Here is a 17,276-nt window from a genome sequence, read left to right on the forward strand (position 1 = left end):
ACTGATGTTATGAATGGAGCTAGAACTGGATGTTCTAGGTCTTGTGTCCTGCGGGAGAAGTGTAGGGCACCTGCCAGCTAAACCTGATGGGCCCGGCTCGTCAGCAGGATCTTTCTCGTCGACAGGAGTGCTGCTCCCACCGAAGGTCTGGGAGTTTGTATCCTCAGGCAGAGCAGAAAATGCTGTGGAGGCAGATGACTGTGATCTTGGTGCATCACCTTGAAAGAAAGTAATCAAATACATTGTTGCTCGTGTAAATACCATAGTAAAAACACAAGACTAGAAGCATTAGGCAAAAACAGGAACAGTTTTGTTTAATTAAACATTGGACAGTTTCAGGCATGAGGTCTGAGGTCTGTCTCAATTTACATTGGGTTAGTGTTGGTCTTTTAGACATCAAGCCATGAACGCATCCTGGAATCCCATATAAGGTAAGGGAAGCTGGTTGCTGCCTTAGAGTCATAAGTTAATGGTCAAATCTTACTATAGGTGGGTCTCGACCTTGCCTGGAAACAGCGTGGCCAGTGGTAAATATGTCCAGCTGTCCGTGTAGGGAGCGCTTCATCACTACATGTGCTGGGTCCTGATTGGCTATGTGCTCCTAACTCATGTGGCATCTCAGTTTATGGTATTTTTCGAAGCACTCGTAGCCCCTGGGGACACGTGTGTTTTATTGGGGGCAATCTCACTTGACCATTGTGATGTCGCTGCACCTGTCTATGGGACTAATCAAGAGTTTCCTCTCTGCATGTTTGCCTGTCAGCTACGCGCCCTTCCACCTGTAACCTATCAATAAATGATTCTGTACCTAGGTTGCAGGGCCTGCTAGACTACACACTTGCGTGTCGAGATAGATGTGGAGTTCGGGATGGGGGATTCTATTAATAAGGACGATAGTTCATTTTTGTTGACAAAGGCATCAAAATCCATATTAACACGTAATGTAAATTTTCTGAAATTTTAAGTTGCAATGTTATTCTATTGTACATTGACCATCTATTGATGTTTGGGACCTGATTTTAATTTTCAGCTTTATACTTAAGATATCCTGGGTAGCGTATTAATGCATTGTGAAGTCTTGTTACTGACTGTCCTTCTTATCAATAGTACTTTATTCTTTGTAGAAGGACATACAGTCAGTGATTCTGTGTTTGTAGCTATTAGGTGACTCTAAATTTCTTTTGAGTTAAATATTCAATCAAAAACTAAGTAATATAGACTTGATAGCTTTCTAAATTTCCTGCAACTTTGGATTGGGAATTTGACATTAACTCAGAGTCTACAGCTAATACTTTTAATGGGAATACTGGGCTTATACACCTATCATACATATACTTTTCTGATGTTTCTTTTTAGCCTATGTGGTACTTTTTCTGTACTAGAGGAGAGTTATAGTTGCAGGATGGCTGTTACCTTTTCTGTTTCTTACATTTTCTGACCATGGTGTGCATTTTGTGCAGCTAGCTGTTTCTAAGGTACCGTCCAAATATGAGTTTATGGAGCTGATTTCTTAGGTACATATTTTTAAAAGATTTGCTTTTCAGTGTTTTTTTTCTTGTTTGTATTGCCTTGATGATGTAGTGCTATGAGTTGCTTAGACTTTTAAAATACATCCTCTCATGAATCTTTTTTTCTGGACGCTTGTGTTTGTTAATTGTTAGCATATATAACATAGCTGATTGTGTTACCCATTTTGAAATCCCATTTGTGGGTCTACTAGGCAGGCCTGTGATATTGGGCCTCATCCATGGAGCCTAGGGTTGTTTGGCTCACATTTGACTGTCAGTGGTTGCAAAAGTTAGCAATCATAGGTTTCCCAAGGAGGTCAGTGTTGTCACACAGTACACTCAGAGCGCATTGACATGTGTATCCCAATGCTTCTGTTTCTGTGAAAACAAATGCTTTATTATTATAGAATACTATTGCACACAAATTAGAAACAATATTATATAGGCAATATGCAGGTGTTAGGGAAAGACATCTAGGATTGGTAATTTTCCTTTACTCACCCTACACCCTTTTGTGTAGTTTCAAGGCTTTTAGTCAAATACACAGTGCAGGTGCAGCAAGGCCTTCAGTGTGGAGTATATGACAATACCTTCTCCTCCTATGGCATGAGGTCAAGAAGCCTGGAAAACCCACCACCAGTGGCTAGGTCCTCTTCGTGTATTCTCCCCGAAGGTCATTCAACCACTAGTGAAAGTCCTTCTGTGAGTGTTCACTTTCTCATTCATTCTGGCCCACATTTCCATTCACTGGCTCCTGAATGTTGTATGGAACTGGGCTCCAAATAACAGAGGCTAATTATCTCATCCAGTATCACAGATCATTTTTTGAGAATCTGGATTGTTTTCTATGAGCCATGTTTGAAATATTTCACCCAGGAAGTCTGCTGCTGTGGCATGTTGTGAGCGGTAAGATCCAGCCCATAGTTAGGAAGTGTTTTGAGAGTGAATCTTGTGGCTGTGAGTTGAATGAAGATAATAAAGATGGGTTCTTCCATCATACACAGTCCACTGCTCCCAGTGTTTTCCTTTGCATGTTTGCTTGTTGAAAATACTAGTTGTAGGATGTTGGACCTGGCTCTTTCTGCAGAGTTGCCCTAGATGTTTACCTTCCTTTGCTGAACCCATTTTGGTTGGATTGTAGGACTCTGCACAATTTGCTCTTGCTAACCAGTGGCAAAGTGCATGTGCTCTCTTTTCTAAACATGGTAAAATTGGTATACACCTGATTGGCCCATGTCATTTAAAGTTAAAGTCCCTAGTAAAAGGTGACATGCATCCGAGGCCTGTCAATTAAATGATACAAGTGGGCTGCAGAGCTTTCTGTGCCACCCACTAAAGCAGCACTGTAAAACATGTCTCAGGTCTGCCACTTAAGCCTTCTACGCAGTTTTATATTGTCATTTGGAGCAGGCAAAATAACCATTTTGCTAGGCGTTAACTGTCCTTTTTAATACTTATAAGTCATCTCTAAGATAGGCCCATTGGACCGGGTGCAAGGGATTTAAAACTTAGAGCATGCATGCTTAGGTTTTATATGTCCTGACAGTGAAAAATTCCTAAAGGAGTTTTTCACTGTAGCAAGGCTGCATCTCCCATAGACTAACAAAGGGTTACCTTATAACACTTAATAAGTGATGACTTCAGTTTGGGAGCAGATAGAGAAATACTTCTTCAATTCATTTGAATTGTAATTTGAAATCCTTTTCAGTAGTAAAGTTGGATTTTAAACTACTATTCTTAAAATGCTGCTTTTAGTACGTTGGCATTTTCCTGCCTAAACCAAATGTGCCTTTCTGCTAGTGTCTAGGGTAACTTGACTGTGAACTGCTCTCCTGTGGTATGATGTGTATTCCTTCCAGACATGGGAACAAAAGGGCCTTGGGTGTGTGCTGACCAGCACCAACTGGACCTGCCTGAGCCCTGCTGCTGGCCTCTCCTGGAGTGAGTTCTTATCCCCAAGAGATGTGCCCTCAAGGTCCTGGGGCCATGGCTGGCATCAAAGTGTACTCCTGCTTCAAGACTACAGGCAAAGATCCAGAAGTTTGGGACTCTTCGTGACCGTGTGCAAGCTCCTCATTTCAGCAATGATCAAGCATCTCCTGCCAGCACGAAGTTCCAATGGCAAACTGCCCTGTGAGCCAACCAGCGAATCTTCAAAAATTCATAACTCTCTACGGATTGGATTTTTGTATTGGTGTCATGTTATTTATTGTTACTCTATTGTTCTAAGTTGGTTTGGGATTCTTCTTGTATTGTGTTTTCACTTCATCACTGTGTGCTTGATAAACACTTTACATATTGCCTCGAAGTTAAAACGTACTGCTTTTGTACCAAGATACCGGAGGGGTCAGCACAGGTTAATTTAATGACTTTTTGTGGCTCGCCCTAACAATAATACTGTTTATTACTTGAGTGGGGCTCTCACCCCTCTCAACTAATAACCCAATTTCTTACATAGGTTTTTCATAATCATTTTAGTTTAGTGAGAGGAGGGCTATGGTCTCCCATATATGAGTATGATTGTGATTGAATTCTCAGAAAAGTAGCTCAGGATCAAAGTCTTGTACTGCCACTAATGTCCTTGAAGACTGGAGGAGCAGAGTTTCTGAGGCTTCTTGAAGTTTTAGGGTTGTTTTTTTTGGATGGAGGGACCTGGTTAGTAAGGGGATGTGGAGAGAAACATGGAGGCGTAACAGTGGTGTAGCAAGGGGGGAGCGGACAATCGTCAGCACCCCGCCCTTGCTATGGGGCTTGTGTGCCAGCGCATCTGTCTGTGTGTGGCTTGTGTGCCAGTGCATCTGTCTGTGTGGGGTAGGTTGTGTGCCAGTGCATCTGTCTGTGTGGGGCTTGTGTGCCAGTGCATCTGTCTGTGCGGGGCTTGTGTGCCAGTGCATCTGTCTGTGCAGGGCTTGTATGCCAGTACATCTGTCTGTGTGGGGTAGGCTGTGTGTCAGTACATCTGTCTGTGTGGGGCTCGTGTGCCAGTGCATCTGTCTGTGTGGTGCTTGTGTGCCAGTGCATCTGTCTGTGTGGGGCTTTTGTACCAGTGCATCTGTCTGTGTGGGGTAGGTTGTGTGCCAGTGCCTCCGTCTGTGTGGGGCTTGTGTGCCAGTGCATCTGTCTGTGTGGGGCTTGTGCGCCAGTGCATCTGACTGTGTGGGGCTTGTGTGCCAGTGCATCTGTCTGTGTGGGGCTTTTGTGGCAGTGCATCTGTCTGTGTGGGGTAGGTTGTGTGCCAATGCATCTGTCTGTGTGGGGCTTGTGTGACAGTGCATCTGTCTTTGTGGGGTAGGTTGTGTGCCAGTGCATCTGTCTGTGTGGGGTAGGTTGTGTGCCAGTGCATCTGTCTGTGTGGGGCTTTTGTGCCAGTGCATCTGTCTTTTATGTGTGGGGTTGGCTGGTTGCCAGTGTATCTATCTGTGTGGGGCTTTTGTGCCAGTGCATCTGTCTGTGTGGGGTAGGTTGTGTGCCAGTGCATCTGTCTGTGTGGGGCTTTTGTGCCAGTGCATCTGTCTGTGTGAGGCTTGTGTGCCAGTGCATCTGTCTGTGTGGGGTAGGAAGGGTGCCAGTGCATCTGTCTGTGTGTGGCTTGTGTGCCAGCGCATCTGTCTGTGTGGGGCTTGTGTGCCAGCGCATCTGTGTGGGGTAGGTTGTTTTCCAGTGCATCTGTCTGTGTGGGGCTTGTGTGCCAGTGCATCTGTCTGTGTGAGACTTGTGTGCCAGTGCATCTGTCTGTGTGGGGCTTTTGTGTTAGTGCATCTGTCTGTGTGGGGTAGGTTGTGTGCCAGTGCCTCCGTCTGTGTGGGGCTTGTGTGCCAGTGCATCTGTCTGTGTGGGGCTTGTGTGCCAGTGCATCTGTCTGTGTGGGGCGTGTGTGCCAGTGCATCTGTCTGTGTGGGGTAGGTTGTGTGCCAGTGCATCAGTCTGTATGGGGCTCGTGCAACAGTGCATCTGTCTGTGTGGGGCTTGTGTGCCAGCGCATCTGTGTGGGGCTTGTGTGCCAGTGCATCTGTCTGTGTGGGGCTTTTGTGCCAGTGTGTGTGTCTGTGTGGGATAGGTTGTGTGCCAGTGCATTGGTCTGTGTGGTGTAGGTTGTGTGCCAGTGCATCTGTCTGAATGGGGCTTGTGCGCTAGTGCATCTGGCTGTGTGGGGCTTGTGAGCCAGTGCATCTGTCTGTGTGGGGCTTGTGTGCCAGTGCATCTGTCTGTGTGGGGCTTGAGCGCCAGTGCATCTGTCTGTGTGGGGCTTGTGAGCCAGTGCATCTGTCTGTGTGGGGCTTTTGTGCCAGTGTGTGTGTCTGTGTGGGATAGGTTGTGTGCCAGTGCATTGGTCTGTGTGGTGTAGGTTGTGTGCCAGTGCATCTGTCTGAATGGGGCTTGTGCGCTAGTGCATCTGGCTGTGTGGGGCTTGTGAGCCAGTGCATCTGTCTGTGTGGGGCTTGTGTGCCAGTGCATCTGTCTGTGTGGGCTTGTGCGCCAGTGCATCTGTCTGTGTGGGGTAGGTTGTGTGTAATACAGCCTTGAATGATATCTGCATTCCTTTCCAGCAGCTAATGAATCAAAATCAAAACACCCCAAACCAAAGTTCACAGCTGCCCATAAACACAGCCCATTGCCAAACCAGCCTAACTCCCCCTAGGTGACACCAATCAAGACTGAAAATCACATTAAAGAGACTGCCAGCCTGGCCGGTGAAGGTCGAGAACACTAGTTATGTCTCTGAACAGTTATTTGCTAAAATTTGAGGAATTAAGTACTTCCGGAAAGTCTGCATGTGATGCAATCACTGTGGCAACATCTGCATTCTCGTACTTTTGACTTGATTTCCTGGACGAGGGAGAAGCTGGGAGGTCAAACTGTGACAAGATTGGGAGCCGAGGAGGGTTTGAGCCTGACCCAGTGTACGGATTTATCGGTGAGTATTTTACTGTTGATATTTTAATTACTTTCACTGTGAACTGTGTCCTGTGTATTCTAATCACCAGTGCCCGTGGCACGAGTGATCAAACATTGTATACTCAGTGAACTGTGATCTGCTGAGTTAAATGGACTGTTTACAATGAGTGAAATGTGTCCATGCTCTTTTTAGTGCACTCTGCCTCAGTGCACTTGGATGATCTGTTGCCCTGTTGTGTGCAGTGAGTTTTTTCAATTTTTCAACTCGACCCAAAGGTATTGGAGCGCGTTACATGAGCACCAGTCAAATTACACAAGGAGATTAAGTGATTTGCCCAGGATCACAAGATGTTGAGCCGATGCCGAGACTCGAACCTGGTTCCCTGCTCCAAAGTCTGCAGCTCTGGCTGTTCAGGACCCGGTTCAGTGCTGTGGCGCAGGTGCCACAAGCGTTCTCGTCCCCTGTTCTCTCTCTCCCCCCTTCAATGCTGTTTCTCATCCCTCCTTGGCCCTTCTCTTACAGTTATTCCATTTCTTTGATCACACTATGACCCCTATGTATGAAGTCAGAGCACTTTACATGACACACATATTATACAGAGAAAATAAACAGTACAAAGACATCGAGGGCTAGGTGTAGGATTCACGTGGCATCCATACTGGTAGGCATGATATGTACCCACTAAGATATGGGGATGCTGTCCTATAGCCCTGGCGCACTTTAGCCAGTGTTGTAGGACAGTGTAAGAGTTTGTGCGTGACATCAAGCATAGGTGTTGAACTGGAATGGTACCCTTCCAGTGCAAAATAGTATGCTTTGACAAAGTACAACACTTTCCCCATATTCTAGGTGTGCTATACAGGGTGGCACACGTTTAAATGTGGAAAGGTTTGGAGAAGAGAATGTTCTGTTTTCAATGTTACGCCTGCCTCGAGGAGGGTTGTCGCAAATCCCTTTTCACCAATGTTTGAAGAAGAGATTAACAGCATAATCCATGTATTCACAATAATGAAACACGAAAACAAAGTGTTTAAAATGTATATATTTTTTAAAACTTATTTTTACTGCATTTCAATTCAATGCACAAATATTGCATAAATCTATAGATAGCATCCTCCTTTAAATCAACACATTCTTACAATATATCGTCCCAGGGGAGCTCTGATCAATGGCTCACATGTTTATCGTCGTACTGCATTTCAATAGGTGAATGGTGTCCTCAAAATCGTAATGTACAATATAAATTTTGTCCGAGTCTTTCACGTGAATGGCCTGTGGTTTTGTATTAGGGTATGGCAAAATAACTCAATACATATAGTATTGACCCCCGGGGGATGGGGTCCCCAGGGCCAGAAGGGACTTGGGAGGGGGGCCACTCGGCCCCCCTCCAATGTAATAAAAAAAAAGTCAGGCCGGCCCCGGGGGATGGGGTCCCCAGGCCCAATAGTGGCCCAGGGAAGGGCAGCCCCCCTTCCCAATAAATACATTTCAAAAAGGAGGCCATGCTCAGGGGAATGGCGTCCCGGGAGCCGAAATTTGCCTCGGGAGAGGTCCGCGCAGACCGGTTTTTTTTTTTAAAGAGGCTCAGGCCCTGGAGGTCGGGGTACCCTGGGCCCCAAAAATAGTAAAAGAAGGGGGGCCACACAGCCCCCCTTCTAAACTTTTTTTTAAAAAGCCAGCATCACGCGGGAGGCCCCGCCCCATCCCAGCATCACTCTGCAAACGCTCCTCCTGGCGAGCTGTGAGTTGGGAAATTAAGTCCCCATAAATGCTGAGGGTCCCTGGGGGCCAACAAGCCCACCAGGTACCTCCAGTAAGCGCCACATAGCTGGTTTGCAGAGAGGTGGTCCGAGGCCATGCCCCTTTTTTACACCACTCTGCAAATGCGCCTCTTGGTGCACTGAGGACCTCAGAACACAAATGGACTTCATATTTAAGTGTGCTGCTAGAATCTGTTAGAATCACCACCTAGAAGAAATACCCTTACTGCGTGATGACTTTATTTCTCCGGGCAATTCTTGCACTCATTTCTATGTTTTCCCAATGGAAATGGGGAATAACATAGAGAAATGGCCTCTGTGACTGGTATTACCAAGCAGTGAATCATATGTGCTAACGCATTTCCCTATAGACACTGAATGGATACAATCCTTTGAATCATCAGGGCCGATATTTCTATTTCCACACTGTCTGGTCAGCTCAAATTCTTTAAGTTTTAAACAGGACGGACCTGCCCGTGCAAAAACTGGTATTGGAAGCTTAATTTGAAGAAAATCTGTAATCTCGAAATTGTGAAAAAGATAGTTTGTGTAGAGTTTAACAGTTACCGTGGTGCTTGCAATAAGAGCATTCCATGTAGTGTTGGTTTAAAACACCGCAAAGTACCCAAAAATAAAGCTCTAATGCTGCCTACAGAGAATAGACTCCTGAGGCGGAAGCCGGGAGATTTTAGCCGAGTTTTTAAAAATATTGAAATTTGTCACCATTGTTTTCATCTGTGTCACGCTGCTCCCTGGGCACTTCCCCCCCTGCATACCTGCTGAAACATCCTCGTGCAGCTCCTGATCACGCTGCCGCGGGTGGGAAAAAGATACAGCCGCCATCAGCCTCGCTAACTAGGCCACGCCCACTGCCGGGAGGCCACGCTCCCTTTCTCTATAAAGGCGCACTGATTCCACGAGCGCGCTACAGAGAATAGACTCCTGAGGCGGAAGCCGGGAGATTTTAGCCGAGTTTTTAAAAATATTGAAATTTGTCACCATTGTTTTCATCTGTGTCACGCTGCTCCCTGGGTACTTCCCCCCCTGCATACCTGCTGAAACATCCTCGCGCAGCTCCTGATCACGCTGCCGTGGGTGGGAAAAAGATACAGCCGCCATCTGCCTCGCTAACTAGGCCACGCCCACTGCCGGGAGGGCACGCCCCCTTTCTCTATAAAGGCGCACTGATTCGACGAGCGCGCTACAGAGAAAAGACTCCTGAGGCGGAAGCCGGGAGATTTTAGCCGAGTTTTTAAAAATATTGAAATTTTTCACCATTGTTTTCATCTGTGTCACGCTGCTCCCTGGGCACTTCCCCCCCTGCATACCTGCTGAAACATCCTCGCGCAGCTCCTGATCACGCTGCCGCGGGTGGAAAAAAGATACAGCCGCCATCAGCCTCGCTAACTAGGCCACGCCCACTGCCGGGAGGCCACGCCCTCCTCCCCACTACAAAGATGTGCATTTGTAGAACGCGCAGCGGACGAGCGCAGCGGGCGCGCCGTCAGCACACCGAAGGCGCGCCAAAGGTAAGCCCTTCTGCGCCAAGGTAGCGCCATGGGCCAGTCACGCTGCTTGCCCTGGCCCTTATCCTGATCGGCTTCCCATTGTGGGCTCCTACTCCAGGGAGGCCCTCATCCAAATAGGCGAGCTCCATGCGGATAAAGGAACTCTCTCCCTGTCACTAACATCGCACCCACGAGCCGACTTTCTGTGTGACGATCTTTTAAAGTGTGGGCTTCTTAATGTTAGGTCCCTGCCTAAACATAATATGGAGATACAACTCTTGATTGAGACTCACGAATTGGACATTCTTTTTATGACGGAAACTTGGACCCGTCCTGACTGTTTGGTTGACCCTGGATTTGCGTGTCCTCCTGGGTTTAAATTCCTTCACACCCATAGGCCTACTTGGTAGAGGCGGGGGTATGGGAGTTATTTTTAGAGCATCTTGTTGCATCAAGGCCCTTACTTTAGACCTTACTCTGGGCACTGAGCTGCTAGGACTATCAATACAGACCCACTCCGGGACTAATGTCACCGCGATAGTATGCTATCGCCCGCCAGGGTCATTTAGCCTTCAGCAGCAACAAGCATTACTAACTACCCTAACTAGTATCGCCTTCTCCCATCATAAGCTTCTCATCCTTGGTGATTTTAATCTCTGGTGCAACGGGACCCTTGACTCGGGTCTCGGGAACCTAGCCCAAGCCTGTGATAGTTTTGGTCTTTCTCAACTTGTCACTAAAGCCACCCATACAGCTGGTCATCTCTTAGATTTGGTCTTCGCGGCCCCCGACCTGGTGGCGATGGGGGAAACCTTACCTATGGATTGGACTGACCACTCACTCGATAAATTCTTTATTCATACGAGCAGCGGTCCTCTCAAAGCCCCCGTGTTGTCTATGGAAATTAAGTGTAGAGACTGGAGGGCCCTCATATGGCGGCACCTTACCGGTGAGGTGTTCCATTTGGAACAGCCCTTCGATGAGAAGTTGAACATAGATGAAAATTACACCTCTCTCTGCACCAGAATTACTACAGTCCTCGATGCCCATGCCCCGTTAAAAACACGTAGCTGCAAGGGCAAAGACTCTGCCCCCTGGTTCAATGACGAACTAAAAAATGTAAAGCAAGGATGTAAACAAGCGGAGAGAAGGTGGAGACGCGATTATAATAACACCTTGAAAGAGCTCTGGAAAACTAAGGTCTCTACCTATAAGAATCTGATTAAAAAATCTAAAGCTGAATACTATTCCTCGCTGATTTGCAACACCACCAACAACTCCAGGAGTATTTTTAACATACTAAACAGCGTCACTAACCCGGAGTGTTCCAAGAATGCGATTGTCCCGTCCCAAGACCTTTGCGACAACCTTGCCGCATTTTTTAAGGAAAAAATCGAACTCATCCTTAAAGACCTGGACATGCCTCCGGAGTTTGTCCCCCCCATCTGGCCTGAGCCCTGTTTCTCCGGTAGAACGATCGGCTGGCCTTGCCCTGGCTACGAGTGAAACGCTACTCGAGTTCCCTCCACTTACCTATGAGGCTTTCACTAAATTAGCTAGAGGGATCGTCTCCGGCTCTCCGTTGGATCCGGTGCCTCCCAAAATTTGGACAGAATTTGAGGATGAACTATTCCCCCCTCTTCACCAAATCTGTAACCAATCTCTGGTGACTGGTACTGTTCCAATTCATTGGAAACGGGCGTTAGTTTCTCCTCTGTTAAAGAAGCCCTCCTTAGACCCTGACTGTTCTAAGAACTATCGGCCCATCTCCCTGCTGCCTTTCCCCGCCAAGATAGTTGAGCGTTTGGTCAGTAACACTCTTTCCAACTATCTCGAGCGCCATCTATTATTAGATGGGGACCAATTCGGTTTTCGACCTGCTCATGGGACCGAAACAGCCCTCATTACCGCTATGGACGAGCTTCAAAGGCGTGCAGACAGAAGACAGGCAGCGTTCCTGATCCTGCTCGACATGTCTGCCGCCTTTGACACGGTGAACCATAAGATCCTAATGCGGCGGCTGTGGGAGGCGGGACTGAGAGATACCGCACTGCATTGGCTCCATTCATTTTTGCAGGATAGGCAGCAGGCAGTATCCATGCCACCTTTCCAGTCAGCTTTTTCCCTAGTAACACATGGAGTCCCTCAGGGCTCGGCAATCAGCCCAATTCTCTTTAATATATACCTTAGACCTCTGATCTCTCTCATCAAAAGCTTCGGCATCAGGATTGTGAACTATGCCGACGACACGCAGATGATTCTCTCCCTTGAAGGTGAGGACTCAACTTCCGTGGAGGTTTTACACAATTGTCTGCGTGAAACGTCTAGTTGGCTGAAGGATAACTCCCTTCAGTTTAACGCAGGAAAGACGGAGGTGCTTTTCAGTGCAGGTACTAGGATTCCCCAACCTTTTCCAACTAATTTTTGGCCTCCGGAAACTAGGTCCAATGTACGGCCGGTGGAATCTGTTCGCAACCTTGGGGTCATGTTGGATCAGAGGCTCAGCATAGAGACGCATGTTCAAAAAACGTCTGCCTGTTGTTTTGCCATCCTTCGCTCCCTAAGGAAAGTCTTGCCCCTCTTACCTACCTATGCCTGCGCCCAAGTGGTCAGATGTACCATTCTTAGCAGGTTGGACTATTGCAATGCCCTCCTGCTCGGGTCCCCTGAGTTTTTGCTGGACAGGCTCCAGAGGGTCCAATCAGCTGCTGCTAAACTGGCTTTGGGGTTGCCGAGAAGTTCTCATGGAGCGTCCGCATTGGCAAAACTGCATTGGCTTCCCATAAGGCAGAGAATTCATTTTAAGGCCCTCTGTATAGTTTTTAGGGCTCTCCATGGAGCTGGTCCAGCTCCCCTGCAATCTAAATTTGCCTGGTATACCTCATCCAGACAGCTTCGATCCTCTGTCGCTAAACTGGTAGTTGTTCCTAGATTCAGGAAGGTCAGAGCCGGTGGCAGATCCTTCGAAGTGACTGCCGCCAGACTGTGGAACACTCTCCCTATCGAGATTAGGCACATCAGCGAACTCCTCCCGTTCAGAAGAAAGATTAAAACTTGGCTTTTCCCTTGCTAGCCCGCTCTCATTACTGTCTCTTTTCGCTCAGCGCCAGGAAGCCTGCAATGGTGATAGTCGCGCTTTACAAATGTCTAAAATAAATACAGTCCAATCTAGCATTTGCAATGCAATAGGTCTCGGATTTGCGCGAGTTTGAGCTGTTGACATTGCAGATGGCAATGCCTTTTGTTTTTGTTTTTGTTTTTAAAACGTGGATAGAAGGCATTGTCATTTGTAATGCCGGTGGCTTGGACTTGCGTGGATGCGAGACCTATTGCATTGCAAATGCTTGTTTTTAAATGAAGCTGATGGGGAAGGGAGGCATAAGCAGCACTATCGAAGGGAACATGAGCACACAAGAGCATGTGGAGGGACGAGAGAGCAACTTGCCAGTATGTGGGTTGGCTGAAGCGCACCAGGGAGAAAGCTGGGAAACACATTCACTCTCATGGAGTGCTTTAGAGAAAAAGTGAAAAGTAGTTCTCTGAATGTAAGCAGTGAATGGGTACAAGTCAGTCAATCAAAAGGACGGCATCAGGAGGATAAGCTCCATGGGAGAGACAAAAACAAGCAGATAAAGACTAGCCATTGAATAAGAAGCAAACATTGAGTCGTAAAGCCAACCAATGTAAGCAGTGGTCCGACATAAACTCACTGTAAGTTTTTGGTGTGGTCCGTAAGTGGTCTTTCACAACGATTGCCGTCATTAGAATTATCACGTGTTTATTGGAATAAAACACATACACCTCTTACATTTGTGTTCCACACTATCTCTTTCACAAAAATATATCTTTTGCAAATTACTTCCTCACGCAATACTAATTTTAAAGCCATAAATTCAGCACAAATTGTCCTTCTAAACCCACAAAGCTTTTTGCTTTTCGATTTCATCCTGAAATCTGCAGTGTTCCATGCACTTACTGTTAGTTCCCCAAGCAATTCATGGTCACTGCCCGGGGAAGCTGTGAGTCTAAAATTCCTGGCACATCCCAATAGTCCGTACATGTTGAAGGCAATCACCTTGTAACTTTGGTCCTCTGCCTCTTTCATATTAAAACTGCTGGTCTTGCTTCATCGTGTCTCTGAGATGGAATTATCTGGTACCTTAACCTCTCGACTCTGTGGACCACACTGAATATTTACTAGAATCCAGGGACCACCCACTGAGTCATTATTGGAAGCTGGGGGCCCTGACCTCAGCAATTTCTATGATCTGAACCTCAAAACAATACACAAAAATCAAAGAAGAAGTCTACACATCACCTCAAAATACTAAGGAAAAAGAAGTTCTCACATCTCCCCTGACCTAAAAGCCTTGAATTGGCTACCGCTAGATGCCAGGATCCACCTAAAAATAGCATGCATGACGCACAATGCCTTACATCATAATACTCCCAGTTACCTCGCACAGAAATTAATGATCTCTGTTGGTCTAAGATCCTCAATGAGTGCTGTTAACCTATTATTGAAACCTCAAAGGTTCATCAAGAAGAAAACATATAAACGATCCTTCTCGGGGATGGCCCCCAGAATTTGGAACACTCTAACCCCCGAAACAAGACTGAATGCCTCTACTGTATCATTCAAAAAGGAAGTCAAAGCTATTCTCGTGGCAAAATTCATATGAACACACCTATACGCACCGACTTTCATAGATCCTGGATGTTTTATGCCCTTCCATCTTTATGTGACAATCTTCCCCCTCGCCCTGGACTTTAGCATCGATGATGCTTTCCCGGTTTCTACCCTGCTGCTGTTTGTACGATATGCTGTTTATTTGACTGCTACCTGCTTTTATCCTGTTTGCTAACTCACATTTGTATCAATGTAAAGCGCTCTGATATCCGTCTTGTTCGCGCTCTATAAAACTCTCAAAATAAATAAATAAATAAATCCCCCACGCAGCAGTGGACCAGGAGCCGCGTTTGCAGACTGGTGTAAACAGGGGACGTTGCTTTGGACCACTCTCAGCAATCCAAGTGTGTGGTGCTTACTGGAGGTGCCTGGTGGGCTAGTTGGCCCCCAGGGACACTCAGGAATGAAGGGGACGTAATACCCCAATTTAGAACTCACCAGGAGGTGCTTTTGCAGAGTGGTGGGGAAAGGGGGCATGGCCTTTGTCCACCTCTCAGCAATGCCACTGTGTGGGGCATACTGGAGGTAAGAGGTAGGCTAGTTGGCCCCTAAAGGACCCCCTTGATACAAAAGACAATGGTCCTAAACCGATTATTAACACACCAGAGCAGTAGGCTCTCACTTAGTTATATCATTCACTCAGTAACGAGCTAAATAAGGGAAAATTATTTTTGAATAGCTCACAATATTAAATACAACATTCCAACATGAAGAAAGCAACATCCAAAATCTAAATCACCATTACATTTATTTTTCATTTTAGGCAATTTTTAATTTATGTGATATGTAACACAAGGTTGCTCCAGAGGGAATGATATAACTAAGTGAGAGCCTACTGCTCTGGTGTGTTAATAATCGGTTTAGGACCATTGTCTTTTGTATCAAGATTACACCCAGGTCCTTGACTATTGGGTCACCCCATTTTTGTAATGGCTACCTAAAGGACCACCAACAGCGAAGGGGACTTCAGTCCTCATCCAAGAGCGCGCCAGGGAGCGCGTTTGCAGAGGGCTGGGCAAAGGTTTCAGGGACGTTATAGTTAGAAATTATCATTTAAAAAAAACATTGAAATCCACTGAAAAAACAACAGGTTTCAGGGACGTTATAGTTAGTTAGACATTTCACTCGTACAAAACCAGAGAAATTTGGCCGATATAGTTAGTTAAGCTAACGTAACTGGTACCCTTGCAATGCACTGCTGATGACGTCACATATTACATCATTCATGACATGGTCAGTGACATCACTGATGACATCTCAAATTACATCACTGATGACATCACTGATGGCATCATCCACGTGATAATCTGATGCACCTCCTCATACACTAATATAACCTTTGATACATCCACTCTAGAATACATACTACCATTTTTAAAACCATTGACACACCGATACCAGTTACTACTTACCCACTCACTGATTCCTAGGTCTAAACGCACATGCACTCATTCACCCATACAGTCACTCATACATGCAGTCACTCATCAATGCAGCACTATCATACGCACTCATACACCTATACAGACCCTCACATACTGCCACTCTCCCACAGAGTTACTCACACACCTAGTCAGTCATGCAAAGAATCAATCACACTCCCATTTACTCACCTATACAGTTATGCACACACCACCTCACTTATTCATACAGATAATAACACATACTTACTCTCTTATACAATCATTGATACAAGCATACACTCATCCATACAGGCACTCTCACAATCACTCACTCTCGCATACAATCATTTATATACTCCAACACTCACATATACTTCCTTTCACATATGTAGTTACTCACACAAATACAACTGAGACATCCATTCACTCACCAACACACCCATACACACAGTCACCCACCCATACAGCCCTTCACAGATGCACTCTTGAACCCATACACCCAGTGAATCACCTACTCACACATATTATTATTATTATAAAAAAAATTTATAGAGCGCGTAGTCACCCTGAGGTATCCCAGCGCTAAGGATCCCTACACCTGTGGGGTCGGGAGTGAGAGAAAAAAGGGGGGGGGGGACAGCAATTTTAAACAGAATTTTGAGGGAACAAGTGTGTTTTGAGTTGTTTCCTAAATCGCAGGTAGTTCGGTTCTTTCCTCAGGTCTCGGGGGAGAGCATTCCATAGGCGAGCTGTGTGGATCGAGAAGCGTCTTCCACCCGTGCGGGCTTTCTTGAATCTCGGCAAGATCATGAGGGACTCTTTGTCCGATCGGAGGGATCTAGGGGCTTTATACGGAAGTATAAATTTCCTCAGAATGGGGGGGCCCTGATTCTGCAGTAGTCTGTGGGCCAGGCTTAAGGCTTTGAATATTACTCGTTCCCTCACTGGAAGCCAGTGAAGGAGCTTCAGAGCAGGTTTAGCTGAAGCTCTGGCAGGGGTGTGCGTGAGGATCCAGGCGGCAGCATTCTGAATTTTCTGTAATTTGTTTAGGGTTGCTTCGGGTGCGCCCAGGTATATCGCATTGCTATAGTCAAGCCTGGACAGTATGAGGCCTTGGATGAGAAGTCTTTGCGATATGGGTGGAAGAAGGGGCAGGATCTTTCTCATTGATTTGAGTAGCCCGAAGCAGGTGCCTGCTACTTTTTTGGCCTGCGTGGAGAATGAAAGGTCTGATTCAATCCATACTCCCAGGCTTTTTACTTCCTGTTTGGGGGCAGGGGCGGGGTCCCAAACAGGGTGGCCAGATGTTCAAAGGGAGGGTGAGTCCTTTCTGACCCAGAAGGAGAATGTCAGTTTTAGAACCATTCAGCTTTAAGGCTGAGTTATTCATCCATCCTTGGATCTGCATCAAGCAGTTAAAAAGGTCCGCAGGCTGTTGACTAGGGTGGGAAAGGGAGACAACTAGTTGTGTGTCATCCGCATAACTGACAATGCTCACTCCGAAAGGGGT

At 46.4% G+C, this 17,276-nt stretch overlaps 1 protein-coding gene across 2 annotated transcripts in view; it reads left to right on the forward strand.

The window, feature by feature from the left end:
• Positions 1 to 6,347: 6,347 nt before the first annotated feature.
• LOC146808977 (sialic acid-binding Ig-like lectin 14) overlaps positions 6,348 to 17,276 on the forward strand; it is a 305,142-nt gene continuing 294,213 nt past the window's right edge. For both annotated transcript variants that reach the window (XM_085615775.1, XM_085615776.1), the window contains exon 1: positions 6,348 to 6,423. The gene's annotated coding sequence lies outside the window, so the exon portion shown is untranslated. The remainder of the gene's footprint in view (positions 6,424 to 17,276) is intronic.

The sequence above is a fragment of the Triturus cristatus genome, chromosome 7, assembly GCF_964204655.1.
Source record: "Triturus cristatus chromosome 7, aTriCri1.1, whole genome shotgun sequence".
Taxonomy (NCBI): Eukaryota; Metazoa; Chordata; class Amphibia; order Caudata; family Salamandridae; genus Triturus; species Triturus cristatus.